The sequence below is a fragment of the Arachis hypogaea genome, chromosome 14 (genome assembly GCF_003086295.3).
Source record: "Arachis hypogaea cultivar Tifrunner chromosome 14, arahy.Tifrunner.gnm2.J5K5, whole genome shotgun sequence".
Lineage (NCBI taxonomy): Eukaryota > Viridiplantae > Streptophyta > Magnoliopsida > Fabales > Fabaceae > Arachis > Arachis hypogaea.
The window spans coordinates 11,267,680-11,283,830 of record NC_092049.1 but is presented as its reverse complement, the minus strand read 5'-3'; positions in this window follow the sequence as shown (position 1 = coordinate 11,283,830).

The window sequence follows — 16,151 nt, the reverse complement described above, 5'->3', positions numbered from 1 at the left end:
TAATTTATTTTTTGTTGGATCACTAAATACTAATCTAGTTGAATAAGACAATAACAAATTTGAATTGGTACATAGACTTTCAGAATGTGTGTAAGCCCAAAATCTAGCCCATGATCCACCAATTGTAAGAGTCGTTAGAATAGAATTCCTGGTCTAACCAAAAAAGGGAATACAATTCCTGGGCCTCGAAAAAACCTTGTTTTCGTTCATTCTTCATTATTCTCATTCCCTCTCAAATGTAGTATGTCATATAAAAGCAAATAGTTTTGACATGAACCTAGGTTTCCACTTTGTTGATAAACCATGTACAGGTCTAAGGGAAATCATCTTTTTTTTTCCACGGTATCCTAAAATTCAGTAGGTCAAAAATTAATCCGTTATGGATTAGAGTTTTATTTAAAAGTTTATCGTTGTTCAATGAATTGCTGCATGCATAAAATGAAATTTAAACTCCCAATATTTAGTTAAACGAATTAGTGAGTTAACTACTAGACTAACTTAACTTAATTAAATAAAATCATCTTTGATGATGTGAGAGGGGTCATCTTGCCCTCCATAGTATCGAGTATGTAATTTTGAGCTCCGGTCCCATTTACTTACAAAAAAAAAAAAAAGAGTCACTTAGATAAAGATGTCAAAAACGTCTTTTTTTTTAAGATATTTTTAAAAAATTAAAATTTAACACATATAATCAATTAAATTGTATTATTTTTATTAAAATTAGACTGGACAAATCAGTTTAGCAAAAAAATTAATAAATTAAATTTTAAATCGGTATAAATTAATATCTTTTTATAAAAAATTACTACAATTATATATATATATATATATTAGTTTTGAAAATTTTAAATTCTAACTCTATAACGATAGAGAAGAAAATGGCTAGAATTTAGAATTCTCAAAATTAATATATATAATAAGAGTATTTAAGTTATTTTTTATAAAAAATAATATTAATTTAGACGAATTCAAAATTTGATTCACTATTTTTCGGTCAAACTAATTTGTCTGACCTAATTTTGACAAAAATAATATAATTTAAGTGATTATATGTGTTAAATTTTAATTATTAAAAAATATCTTTAAAAAAATACGTTTTCTGCATCTTTATGAAAGCATCCCAAAAAAAATCATATATTATGCAAATGCGTAAAAAAAATGACAAAGGAGGGTGTTTTGTGTGATATATCATATAACCCATCCAAGAACATTATTGAATATTGATTAAGTAATCCTGTCTAATAGTAACCACAAAATAAAATAAAAACATTTTAAAAGAAGAAAAGGTAATTATTTATTTTAGAAAAAAAGGGGCTAATTAAGTATTATGGAAAGGATAACGTGTATTCTATATTTTACTTTTCAATGGGGAATAAAGTAAAAAAGAAAGATATTACACATGTTCTCTATAAATAATAAAATATAGTAAAAATCTCTTCTTTTTATCTAATTGTACTCCTAAAAATTTTTTTTTTACGGAAAATGCATGTTTTTCAGGGATGAAGTTTGAAGATTTCAGGGATGAATTACAGCTGAATATGCATTGTAAGCATGATTCCGATTGCCATGGCGGCCCCGGCTGCTGGCCCCGTTGCATAAACTTAAGATGTCGATGTGGAGAATTCCATTGACCATGTTGTTCTATTTGCTGGCATTGCTCTTTGTTATTAAGGGAGAAAAAATAAATAAATAAATAAATGTTATATAGCCAGTTTTCTGAGTAAAAATTCTGCAAATAATCTACCGTTAATTAATAAAAATAATATTTTGCTCAATATAATTTATATGCGTATTTGGCCTTTATCTATGAAAGTTGATCAGTATTTAAGATAACAACAGTACCAATAATTTAACATAAGATTTTTCATAATACGATGTTTATTACTTTACCCTTTATTATTACTACTATACATATCATTATTCTTGTTAAATAATAATAGTGAAAAAAAAGTGTATTAAGATGGTGTTAAAATTAATAATGATGAGATATGACATGACATTGGAATAAACATTAAATTATTGGTACCACTTCGAGACTACTCGCTGCCATACACATATTTTGCCTGGAATTAGAGACACTTTAATGGGTTGGTACATATCATTGTCTTCCCCGATTCAGTGTAAGGAGGCTAGCTAGTTTGAGAGTGGTATGTAAACATTAGCATTTAGCACCACAAAAAAAATATATTATTACATTGTCCTCCATAAATTAAACAAAGGCACTTCACTTATTATTATCATTATTGAAGCTCCTTATCCGTTCCAATAAATATACATATATATTCCCAACACACCAGGCAGCTGGCTCTTAAGAGGACTCACCTACTAGGCTACTACTACTATTGTTCCTTTATCGTTATTCATGAGTATGAGCCATCATTTTTATTATAAGCTATCAAATGCCGACACAATTTGTAATGACACATGGATATTGTTTTTGTGTGAATTTATTTGTTGATGTATAACTTGTTCAGATGAAATTAAATTTACTCTATCTTTGATGGATGGAGTATATTTTGACAAAAAAAAAAAAAAACATATAACAAAAGAAGAAGAGGAGGAAAAGAATTAAATAAAAAAGAAAATAATGCACGTAAGGAAAAAAGCACGCACGCAGTGACTTAGAATGATTAATCAATTACAAACCACTTATAACGGTTAGATATAAGATGCATTTAACTTTTAAAATGATAGACATGGAAACAAATGATGCTTATTTAAGTATACAAATATTATTTAATTTGTAGAAAAAATCCTAAAGTTTGATTAATTAGTTTCAAGGAATTATAATTGCTTCTCAATATATCAGGAGCCCTCCTCTTTAGTACTAATAAAACTGTGAAAAAATAAATAAAAAAAATAAAAAAATATTATATTTTATATTTTTTGATTGATAAATTATAAAGGAGAGAGAGAGAGAGAATTGTTTATAAAAAAATAAGAATAAATAAAGATAAGAAACAAATAAAGATAAAATAAGATAAAACAATAAGTGCTAAAATTGTGGTAGAATTTATATATTCTGTTGGGCTAAATTTATGGGTTCATGAGAGACTTTTTTGTTGTTATTATGGACTAATGTGAAAGAGTAGCAAGCAACGATCTTCAGAGAGCACGTGGAGGCGCGTGCGACACAGAGAAAGATAAGGAAAGAGAGAGGCGCGGCGGAGCTAGGACTGTCGGCGGCAGAAACTGAGAAGGAGGTGTTGCGCTTGAGGGAAAGAGAGCAAGCAGCGGTCTTCAGAGAGCGCATCGAGGCGCATTCGATGCAAAGGAAGATAAGAAAAGAGAGAGGCGCGGCGGAGCTAGGGCTGCCAATGGCAGAAACAAAGGAGATGCTCCACTTGAGAGAGAAAACAAGTAGCGATCTTCAAAGAGCGAGCGGAGACGCATGCAACGCAGACGAAGATAAAGGAAGAAGAGGCGCGACAGAGCTAGGGTTGCCGGAAGAAAGCACAGACGAAACTGTCGGAAGGAATCGCAGACGGGACTTCCGGAAGAAAGCGCAGAGGGGACTGCCGGAAGGAAGCGCAGACAGAACTGTTAGAAGAAAGCACGGACAGAACTGCCGAAAGGAAGCGTAGACGGAATTGCCAGAAGGAAACGCAGACAGAACTGGCAAAAATAGTGCAAATGGAACTACCAAAACTGTCAGAAAGAAGCACATACGGAACTGTCGAAAAGATGGCAAACTGTCTGAAAACTGCCGAAAAGATGACAAACTGCGAAAAGATGGTAAAATATCGGAGGATGACGAACTACCAGAAGGTGACAAAAAAATATGGTTTCTCCATGAGAATAGGTAAGCAGTGGATGACAGTAATATTTGATTTATTACACTCGAAAAGACATAAGACGGAAATGATAGGCTAATCGGTGAGGTGAAAAAAAAAAGCATCAAAGCAGTGAGAAAAGACAAGGAAAAATAATGACACAGAGAAAAAGATTATTTATGAAGAAGAACACAGTGCTCTAACCGAAACCAAAATAAGCTATCACCTTCAAGGAGGATACCATGACTCTGATACCATAACAAAACTGTGAAAGAATAAGAAAAAAAAGGATAAAGAATGTTGTATTTTGTATTTCTTGATTGATAAATTATAAAGATAAAAGCTAAAAATATATAGAACATTACCGATGAAAGATAAAAACAAAAAAAGATAAGATAATAAATAAAGATAAGATAACAAATAAAAAAAAGATAAGATAAAACAATAAAGGCTAAAATTGTGGCAGAATTTATGTATTCTGTTGGACTGAATTATAGACTTATGTAAGAATTTTTTGTTATTATCATGGACTAATGTAAAAAAATGGTTTAATAAGTACCTTTATTACCTTAGTGTTACAACGTTGAATAGTTCTATCAAAAAAGAAAGAGGTAAATATTAAATCGGTATCTGAAAGATTCTACCGCTGATAAAATAGTACCCGACTTTTGTTATTGACAAAATAGTCCCTAAAAATTTTAAAATTTGACAAAATCACCCAAGCGTGAAAGGATGACGTCACAGTGAACGGAAAACGCTGATGTGGTCATTGGAAGAGAGCTCCAATGATGGCAAAGAGCTCCAGCGACGTTTCTGGTTCTTCTTCTTCTTGCGGAAGAGGACGCTTTGCCATGGTGGAAAGAGACGCAGCGACGAAGTTCTGTCATGCGGGAGAGGATGCAGAGGAGACACAACGGCATATTGAAAAAGAAGAATCGGCGAGGTACTGCCATGGCGGAAGGGGACGCAAAAGGGGACAGCGGTGAACACGACGACGTGCAGTTGCGTGCTATGGCAGTCTTCTTCTTCAGCTTCCATGATGGAAGGAAACGCAGCGGCAAGTTGAAAAAGAAGAATCAGCGAACACGAAGAAGAAGTTCGCCGAAAACGTTATCGGAGCTCTCTACCATCATCGGAGCTCTTTTCCGACGGTCACATCAGCATTTTCCATTTACTATGACGTCATCCTTTCATGGTTGAATTTTTGTCAAATTTTAAAATTTTGTTGGGGCTATTTTATCAATAACAAAAGTCAGATATCATTTTGTTAGCGCTAGAATTTTTTGAGTATCGATTTGGTAGCATTGAATAATTAAGAACATGTTATGTTATTGGTTCTGAAAGTAGCCACTTTTATTTTTTCTGCCTAAATTATAATATTATATATATAAAGAGAGATTGGTTATAAATTTTACTAAAATTAAAATTATTTTTATTTTAGATTTAACAATATTTTAAGTGTTGTTAAAATTGCATAAATTATTGGGTAAATTATCTTCATAAACCAATATCATGCTAATTTTACGTGTATTCCTCAAATAAAAAAAGTTACATGGATGTCTTGTTGCATGTTCTCCTCAAATCAGAAAATGTTACATGGATGTCTTGTTGCATGTTCTTATGTAAATCGAATTTACTGAATTCGAATTAGACTTGATAGTACTAAATCGAATCTACTTGATTCGAATTGGTTAATTTGGGGTTTACACGTAAATCGAAATCAATAAATTTGAATTAGGCTAACTAACACTAAATTGAATCAATACGTTTCTGATATGGTCGTTATTATTGCGAGTTATAACTCGGCCTCATAACTGTTATCAATATATGCTATAACTCGTCATTATCCGTTACTACTCGGATTTTATGAGCCACAGCTCGGTGACATCAATACTCCTATCATAACCGACACCCCAAACGGTAAAATAAAGTCGGTTACAATATCAATCATTTGACAAACCGACGATTATTACCGAGAATGTAACGGACGAAGAATTCATCATATAAACGGAAGTAGAACATTTCTTTGAGGATCAGGTTTTTGAACAAGAATATACACTGACTTAAGCTTCGGAGTGCCTTTGCAGGTACACTCCACCTCCTTTTCATTGCTCGTGCTTTCACACAACAATACGAATAAGAAGCTCGGATTTAGGAGTTGGACGTTCGGCCTCCGAGTATATAGCTCGGCTGATTCCAAGCAGTTGAAGCCGATCTATTTCGCAGGCAAGATCAATTGGCACCCACCGTGGGGCCGAGGAAGTCAATTTTCTCTTTTGGTCCCATTACCTTCGTTTACACCCATGGCTGACGTACCGCCTCCTTCACTGTCCGAACTCATGCGAATGGTAGCTGAGCTACAACAAGCCAATCAACGAATGGCTGACGAGAATCAAATAATGGCTGCCCAAATCGCTGAACTAAACCATGCTCGGATAGAGCATAACGACGCTCATCGCCAGCAGCCAGATGATGATGAACATCATTCCCAGCCCTCTCATGTCTCGGAGACTATCCGAGCCGACGAACCCCAACCTGAAAATGAAAAGGAAGAGTCCGACGACTTTGTGGGACCCTTCACAGAAGAAGTGATGAACTTCGAATTGCCAAAGAGATTCACCCTGCCGTTAACCCTCACACCTTATGATGGGCTCGGAGACCCAAAGAAATTTCTCAAGAAGTTCCGATCAATAATGATCGTCAATGGTGCATCAGATACAGTTTTATGTCGTTGCTTTCCAAATTATTTAGACGGTCCTGCACTTGATTGGTTGTGTGCTTTGCCTGCAGGTTCCATCTCGCGGTTTCAATAGCTGGCGAAGTTATTTGAAGAGAACTTTGCCGGGTCCGCAATTTACTTGCACGACTCCGATGACTTGAATACGATCAAACAGAAACCGAACGAAAGCCTGAAGGACTACATGACCCGCTTCAGTAAAGTCGCAACCAGTATACCTGACCTTCACCCCGAGGTCCACCTACACGCAATCAAAAGCGGACTCCGACCTGGAAAGTTTCAGGAGACAATCGCAGTAGCCAAGCCGAGGACCCTTGCAGAGTTTTGCGAGAAAGCAAAAGGCCAAATTGATATCGAAGAGCTCAGACAAGCTCGAAAAACTGAGAAGTCAAACTACCGAGAAGACGATAAGAGCTTAAGCACTATGAAAAATTTTAAACTAACCCCTCTATTTGATTCTTATACGCAGTTCAATACTAAGAGAGAGGACATAATCAAAGAGATCTTGAATTCAAAGCTGATCAAGCCACCAAGAAAGGCCGGCACCTATCAAGATACAAAGAATGTGGACAAGTCTAAATATTGCTCTTTCCACCAGAAACACGGCCACAACACTGATGACTGTGTGGTGGCCAAAGACCTTCTAGAACGCCTAGCCAGGCAGGGACACCTCGACAAGTACATTGGGGGTCACATCCAAAAGCGCATCACACCTTCCACAACAAACGATTCCTCCGAGCAACAAAACCGAGGAAAGGAGAAGGCACCTTCAAACCAATACGAAAAACCACGAGGTATAATTAATTGCATTTCAGAAGGGTACGCAAGTGGAGGATCCTCAAATTCGGCAAGAAAAAGATCGTTCCGAGCAATATGCTCGGTGAACGGGCCACAACAAGAGGTCGAAATGACCACTCAACAACCACAAGTAACTTTCACACACGCCGACTTCAATTCCAGCATACAAAATTTGGACGATCCTATGGTAGTCACTCTTCAGCTAGGGGATTTGTTGGTAAGGAAAGTACTCTTAGACCCCGGGAGCAGCGCCGACGTTCTGTTCTATTCCACATTCCAAAAAATGAAGCTCAGCGACAACATGCTACAATCAACAGGAGGAGACTTGGTTGGATTCTCAGGAGAGCGAGTTCCAATACTGGGTTCAGTGTGGTTGCAAACCACACTGGGTGAGCATCCTCTTTCAAAAACATATGATATTCAATATTTAGTAGTCGATTGTTTTAGTCCATATAATCTTATACTTGGCTGACCTTTTCTGAACAAGTTCGGCGCAATTGTTTCTATAGTTCATCTGTGTGTTAAGTTTCCCTTGCAGGACGATCAAGTCGTAACAATCCATGGAGATCATAAAGAAGCACGCCAGTGTTACAACATCAGCATGAAACTCCAAAATTGTCCCAGGCAATAGGTCAACAATGTCGACCTTCCGAACAACAGCCACACACTTGCCGACCTTGATCTAAGAGCTGATTTTCTTGAACGCCCAAAACCATCCGACGACTTACAGAAAGTATATTTTAATAATGACCCTAACAAATTTACTTATGCAGGTACGTCAATCAACACATCAGAACTACAGGCCATCACTACCTTCCTACAAAATCAAGCCGACCTTTTTGCATGGAAACCTTCAGACATGCCCGGCATCGACCCACAAATCATCAGCCACAAACTAGCAATAAACTCGTCATTCCGACCAGTACAGCAAAAGAAAAGGAAACTCGGCGAAGAAAAGAAAAGAGCGTCACTAAAGGAAACCCAAAAGCTCATCAACGCAGAATTTATCAAAGAAATCAGATTCACTACCTGGTTAGCCAATGTGGTAATGGTAAGAAAACAAAACGGTAAGTGGCGCATGTGCATCGACTTCACTGACTTAAACAAAGCATGCCCTAAGGATTCTTATCCTTTACCATCCATAGACTCTTTAGTAGATAACACCTCAGGTTATGCTACCTTAAATTTTATGGATGCGTATTCAGGGTATAATCAAATCCTCATGCACCCCTCCGATCAAAGTAAAATGGAATTTATTACTGATTTCGGTAACTATTGTTATAAAGTTATGCCATTTGAAAAGAACGCAGGTGCAACTTACCAACGTCTTATGGACAAAGTCTTTGCCAAACAGATCGGCAGAAATATCGAAGTCTATGTCGATGATATGGTCGCCAAGACACAAATCGGGAATAACCATATTGACAACCTTGCTGAAATATTCGGCCAAATCCGCCACTACAACATGCACCTCAATCCTGAGAAATGTGCATTCTTATCCTTACAGGAAGACTTGCTGCGCTCTCGAGATTTGTTCCTTGCCTAGCTTCAACATCTATCCCTTTTTTTCAAACAATAAAAAAGAAAACCAAATTTCATTGGAACGACGATTGTGAGAGAGCTTTTGACAAACTAAAAACAACTCTCTCACAACCGCCAATTTTGCAAAAACCCCTCCAAAGGGAAGATTTATTTCTATATCTATTAGTTACTGATTGGGCGATAAGCTCGGCTCTTGTTACAGAAAGGAACAAAGTTCAGAATCCGATATATTTTGTCAGTAAAACTCTCCAGCACGCTAAGCTCAACTATCCGAGGATAGAGAAGCTCGCATTAGCTCTAATATTTTTGGCGCGACGTCTCCGAACTTATTTCGAAAGCCATGTTATCTACGTTAGAACAGATCACCTATTAAGACAAGTATTACACAAACCAGAAATTGCAGGAAGACTTATAAAATGGGCAGTCGAGTTGTCTAAGTTTGACATCAGGTATCAATCCAGAGGACCAATTAAGTCCCAATTCCTGGCAGATTTCATTGCCGAGCTTACAATACCATCAGAAGAGGACCATACCAAGCAATGGACTTTGTATGTGGACGGCTCTTCCAATAATGGGGGCTGTGGAGCTGGAATCCGTCTGGAGGCCGAAGACGGCTTCATATTGGAACATTCCTTACACTTAGCTTTCAAAGCCATCAACAATCAATCCAAGTATTAAGCACTAATCGCCGGACTCCGACTTTGTCTGGATCTCCAAATCTCGGCAATAAAGGTATACTGTGACTCTCTACTAATAGTACAGTAGGTAAACGACCTTTTTCAGGTGAAAGATCCTCTTCTATCTAAATATCTACTATTAGTAAAGAAATTAACTACAAAATTTAACAAAATTTGAAATACAACATATACCACGGGAACAAAATCAAAGAGCGGACATTTTATCTAAACTCGGTAGTACACAATCCGAATTATCTACACTACATCAATTTACCATAACATCTCCAAGTGTTACTCTAACAAACGTGTTAAGTGTTACACAGGAAAAGGATTGGAGGAACGACTTCATACAATATTTACAAACAGGTAATATACCAAAAGAAGTCGATAATACCAAAAAGTTCCGACGACAAGCATCTTCCTTCACAATACTCAACGGAACATTGTACAGACGAGGATACACTCGCCCATTGCTAAAATGTCTTAACAAACCAGAAGCCGACATAGCATTAGCCGAGGCACATGAAGGTATCTGCGGAACACACATAGGTGCTCGGAGCTTAGCATCTAAGGTTCTCCGAGCTGGCTTCTTCTGGCCAACTTTAAATCAGGATAGCCAACACAAAATCCGGACCTGCAACAATTGCCAGAAACATGTACCACTGATACACATTCCCGCCGAGCAACTACATCACTCTGATATCAGTTGGCCTTTCATCCAATGGGGTTTAGATATACTCGGTCCGTTCCCTACGGCACCGGACCAAGTAAAATTTCTCATAGTAGGGATCGATTATTTCTCAAAATGGGTGGAAGCTCAACCTTTGGCAAAAATAACATCTCAACAAATGATTTCGTTCGTTTGAAAAAATATTATTTGCCGCTTTGGCATACCTCACCATATTATAACTAACAATGGTCTCCAGTTCGCGGATCAGAAATTCCACTCTTTTTTGCAGAATTTTAAAATTAGGCAACATTTCACCTCCGTTGAACATCCTCAAACGAATGGACTAGCCGAGGCCGCAAATAAGGTCATCCTACATGCACTAAAGAAAAAGCTAGATGACGCCAAAGGTCTCTGGGCCAAACTAATACCTGAAGTCCTTTGGGGGTATAACACCACCCCACAATCCTCAACAAAAGAAACACCATTCAGGCTAGTATATGGCTCTGAGGCTATGATACCACTAGAGATCTCCCAAAGCTCAGTCAGAACACAACTCGGCAATCAGGAAGAAGTTCGGAGATCCGAGCTTGATACCATCGAAGAAATAAGAGACCTCGCCACATTACGACAACGTGCGGCACAGCACGCACTAGCTCGCCAATGCAACAAAACGGTCAAAAGCAGATCATTTGCGAAAGGCGACTTAATACTTCGCAAGACAGAAATTGCTCGGAAGCCACCATCACATGAAAAGCTCGCAGCTAACTGGGACGGTCCATACCGAATATCAGAAGTACTCGGCAACGGAGCATACAAACTAGAATCAATCGATGGTAAACTCTTGCCTAATACATGGAATGTTTCTTCCCTAAAGAAATTTTATAGTTAAAAAGCAGGGACAGGCTTGTACTCTTTTTCCTACTACCAAGATTTTATCCCAAAGAGTTTTGCTTGGAGAGGTTTTAACGAGGCTAGCCTACCTGCACCTTTGTATTCAGAGGTTCAAAAATTTTCCATACATAAGAAATAAAAATTATCTTAAACTCTATCAAGTAGCAACTATGTGAATGATATTGTCAATCAAATACAATTCTATCTACTATCCATATAGCTCGGAAAACTAAAACACTCGTCTAGCTACAACCTGCCAATACTCGGCAGTCATATCAACCAAAAAGGAAATATACTCAGAATAATTTTCCATCAATCAAACACAGCTTTTTCTTAAATAAAAATCACTAGCATTAAACGCAAACAAACAAGTGCCATAACCAACAAACTTAAAGTTCAACAGTACCACAAGTTACTACCTATTACATATGACAAAGCGAAAAATTCAACAAGCATTCAAAATAACACACTAAACATTATCAGTCTCATCTTCCACGTCACCGTCATCCTCGATTAGCTGCCCATCACGAACGATCTTTCCAGGATCCATGCCAGAGAGGTCAGCTTCTGGTGCCAAAAACTTCACCTGTAACCTTGCTCTTTCAAACCCTTCCACGAAAGAGTCCAGGATTTCATCAGTCTTTTTCTTCTCCATATCCTTAAATTGAGCAGTAACCTCAATTAGGCGAGATTGCATGCTCGCCAGGTCACTTTCCTTTTTCTTCAAATCCTGGACATCTCTGACATAGCTTTCTTTCATCTCCTTTAACAACTTCTCGGTATCAGTTAACCGAGTCTGAAGCTCGGTAGCAGCAGCTTTGCTCTTGCTCAACTCTTCTTTTAACAAAGAAACCTCACCCTTTTCTACTGAAACCTTCTTATACTTCAACTCTTGACTACGCCCAAGACTGGCAAGACGCAGTCCAACAACCTAAGAAACAACAATATAAAAAGTTCATACACTTTCCAAAAATAAACAAAAAATAAACAAGGTCGGCTACTACCTGTATATACTGTCTGATCGCCATGTCACCAACTTCCTTTGCAAGAGACACATTAGCCGAGGATTGGCAATACTCGTCCACCACAGCCATATAAGGATACTCCTTTCCCCAAATAGAAAAGCACTCACTATGTTCGGAAATTTAATGAAGCTTTTTATGATTACCCATAAAAGCTTGTATTTCTTCCAAAGGGACTCCATGTTCCTTTTCATCATAATTCTCGGACAGCTCCACAACATCAGACTTCCTCTTTTCTACAATCACCTTTGTCCGACCTCGAGGAGGTTGAGTAACCTCTCCAGTCACAGCTCCTTTTTTAGCCATAGAGGACGACACTTCCTTCTCCAAATTCTTATTTTTAAAACGCGACCTAAGAGACGCAGCTGAAACACCGGGATATTTGCCACCTGCCAAAAACAGATCATGTTAGATATCTTGGGCAGATTAATAAACACATCAGAAAAAACCCTAACACTCACCCAAATACTCTAAAACAGCATCTTTATCCTCCTCCCACTTCAGCAACTCATACATCAAAATTAGATTTCTACGATCAATATTTTCTACCAAAAACTCAATTAAACAAACATTCCTCGGAGATATCACCTCCGGCCCGAGTATATTTTGAGGTTCCGAGCACCAAAACAGCAAAAACTTCTCAGCCAAATTTTTATCAATGAAAAAAGGGAAATCTTTTTCCAACCCTCTAACTTTGAAATACATCTCCTTAAAATCTTTAAAAGAAGATTTATAGAGCCTGAAAATCCCAAAACCTGGGGTGCTATTAAAGTTTATCCAACCCCCTTCCATACCCCTTTGGCTTGGAATAAGGAAAAGAACAGATCAACGGATGGCACCTCTTCAAGAAATTCCATCAGAATTTTAAAGGATCGAAGGAACGCCCACCCATTTGGATGAAGCTGTGATGGAGCACAGTTTAACTGCTTCAGAATCTGACACTCAAATTCTGTAAAAGGCAACTTCACTCTCAGCTCTTCAAGGACGCAACTGTGCATGTAGAAAAACGCAAACCCCCTTCCCCGGTGGTAGACCCTATCATCAACACTGCATGGCAACAACTCAACTTGAACTCCAGAGCTAACCCTCACTACCTTAGTTACATGAACCTCTTTCACAGCAGCTTCATCAGAGAACAACGAAACCCGAGACTTCACATCCTCCCCTACCCAATCATAGGACCAATCTATCTTATCCTTTTTCTCTTTTTCAAACCCCATCAGCCCACAAAAAATAGAATACAAATAGAGAAAGAAAAGAGAAGAGAGAGAAGAATGAAGAAACAGATCAGAAACAAAGAGACAAAACCATACCTCTTTTACTCATTCTTCACAAGGAAGCAGATAATCAAACGCCAAAAATAGCCAGTTAAACTCCAAGCATCAAAGTTAATAAAGCCAAAAACGTTCCAAGTGATAAAAACCACTCCCAAAGTCACGTCAAACGACGAAAGCCACATTGGAAACCAACAACACTTTAATGCAGCCACTACTCTTTCTCTCTCCTCAGAAACCAATGGACACGACTCCCCACGTACAGAAAAAACAAACCACTTTTAATGAAGTATGTTGATCTGGGGGCTCACTCAATAACCCATGTCGCCAAGTTATAACTCATCACAAAGCTCAACCTGCTTCATTAAAAAACTCTCCTCAGGCTAAGCTTGGGGGCTGTGATATGGTGGTCATTATTGCGAGTTATAACTCGGCCTCATAACCGTTATCAATATATGCTATAACTTGTCATTATCCGTTACTACTCAGATTTTATGAGCCACAGCTCGATGACATCAATACTCCTATCATAGCCGACACCCCAAACGATAAAATAAAGTCGGTTACAATATCAATCATTTGACAAACCGACGATTATTACCGAGAATGTAACGGACGAAGAATTCATCATATAAAGGGAAGTAGAACATTTCTTTGAGGATCAGGTTTTTGAACAAGAATATACACTGACTTAAGCTTCGGAGTGCCTTTGCAGGTACACTCCACCTCCTTTTCATTGCTCATGCTTTCACACAACAACACGAATAAGAAGCTCGGATTCAGGAGTCGGACGTTTGACCTCCGAGTATATAGCTCGGATGATTCCAAGCAGTTGAAGCCGATCTATTTTGCAGGCAAGATCAGTTTCGAATTACACTGACCACTACTAAATCGAATCAAACAATTTCGATTTAGTCCCTTTAGTAAATCGAATGAACTGAAGTTGATTTACACTAAGTAGTAGCTAATGGTAAATCGAGTCCAATAGGGTCGATTTACTATGAAATCTTCTATATGTAAAAATCGAAAGGAGTTAATTCGATTTAATATACTTCTAACATACATAAATACGAGTTGAACGAGAATTTCTCACTATAGCGGGACTCACAATGGCTAGTGATGAGAGTTTTTTAGTTTTGGTGCACTATAAAAGGGTCGATTAAGAAGAAGATGCGATCGAAAATTAAATTTACTGATAAGGACCCGCTGAGTATGTTTCTCAAACCTTCGATGAGTTTCACCAAGTTTTAGAATACTATACTCTAAAAACTGGGGCTGCATGGTGTGAAGCGGGTGGAAATGTTATTCTACAGAATCCCAATTTGCGTTTTGCGCGATGATGTGAAGTACGATTCATTCTTCATAGGCAGTGATAAAGATTTGCAAGTTCTGTTTCATTGTCGTCATCAGTTTCCCGAGGTGAGGACCACTGAGCTGTTGGCAAAACTTGTAGATGTGGTATGTAATTCAGGATGTTCGAACCAGAATCCTCAATCCTCAACAGTGCCAACCTGCTCTAGTTTAGTGCCTTTTGGTGCCTCGTCAGCTATGCTGGTGATTACACACGAGGCAGCTTTAGTTGCATCTTCATCCTTTGCAGCTAATCTAAATTGCAGTCGTGATGGAGAAATAGGTGATACTCGACCCTTAGGTGAGCTTGCGATTCCGATGGTCGGTGCTCCTATTATGGTCCCAGTTTTCGGAGAGGGTGGAGTACCAGACGGTGTCAGGGATATATTGCATGATGATGATGATGATGATGATGTGGACCCCGTCACAATTGCTGATGATAGTGATGATGACATAGCAAGGACTACTCCAGTTGTGGGTGGGAAAGCATCTAGTTCCAGAACTCAGCAGTACCCTTTGCACTTTCAACTTTGGACTTAGATGCCATGGCACAACAGGGGGATTCGGGAGTATTTGTTGGTTTCAGGGCCAGAGATACACAGAATAGAGGAGCTCTATCTGAATTCCAGGTTGGTCAGCAGTTTTAGGATAAAAAGGAGGTCGTGTTAAGCGTGAAGACTTATAGCATCTACCGTGGAGTTGAGTACAAAGTGTTGGAATCCGATCATCACAAGTACTATGGGAAGTATAAGAAGTTCGGCAACGGGTGCACATGGCTGATTCAGATCAGTCTCCGCCAGCGCAGAGGTATTTGGGAGGTAAAACGATACAATGGCCTTTATACTTGTTTGGCCACATCGATATCTAATGATCACAGAATGCTTGATTATCATGTGATATCGACCTTCATACTGCCCATGATTAGAGTTGATGCTGCCGTCTCGATCAAGGCATTGCAGAATGCAACAGAGTCACATTTCGAGTATAGACCGACTTACAGGAGGGTTTGGATGGCTAAGCAGAAGGTCGTGGCACAGATTTACAGAGATTGGAAAGAGTCGTATAATAATTTGCCGCAAAGGGTACTAGGTGTGCAGATCACGGTGCCAGGTAGTGTCACGGGAGGTAAAACACCCAACAGCTCCTCGAACCATGCCCACGCTGGGCGGCCACCGTTGATATGTCGCTTAAAGTCCGTGAGGAATCCGTTGATATACTGACCGTTGATCGGGAGCCCTAACTGATAAGCTACATCCTGCAGCATGATCGTGCACTCCCCGAACAACATGTGAAAAGTATGTGTCTTCGGACGCCATCTCCCCACGAATGCACTCACTAATGGCTCATCCAATATAAACCAAGTCTCATTCAGTCTTGCAATATGGTATAAACCGGCCATCTGTAAGTACAGCATGAT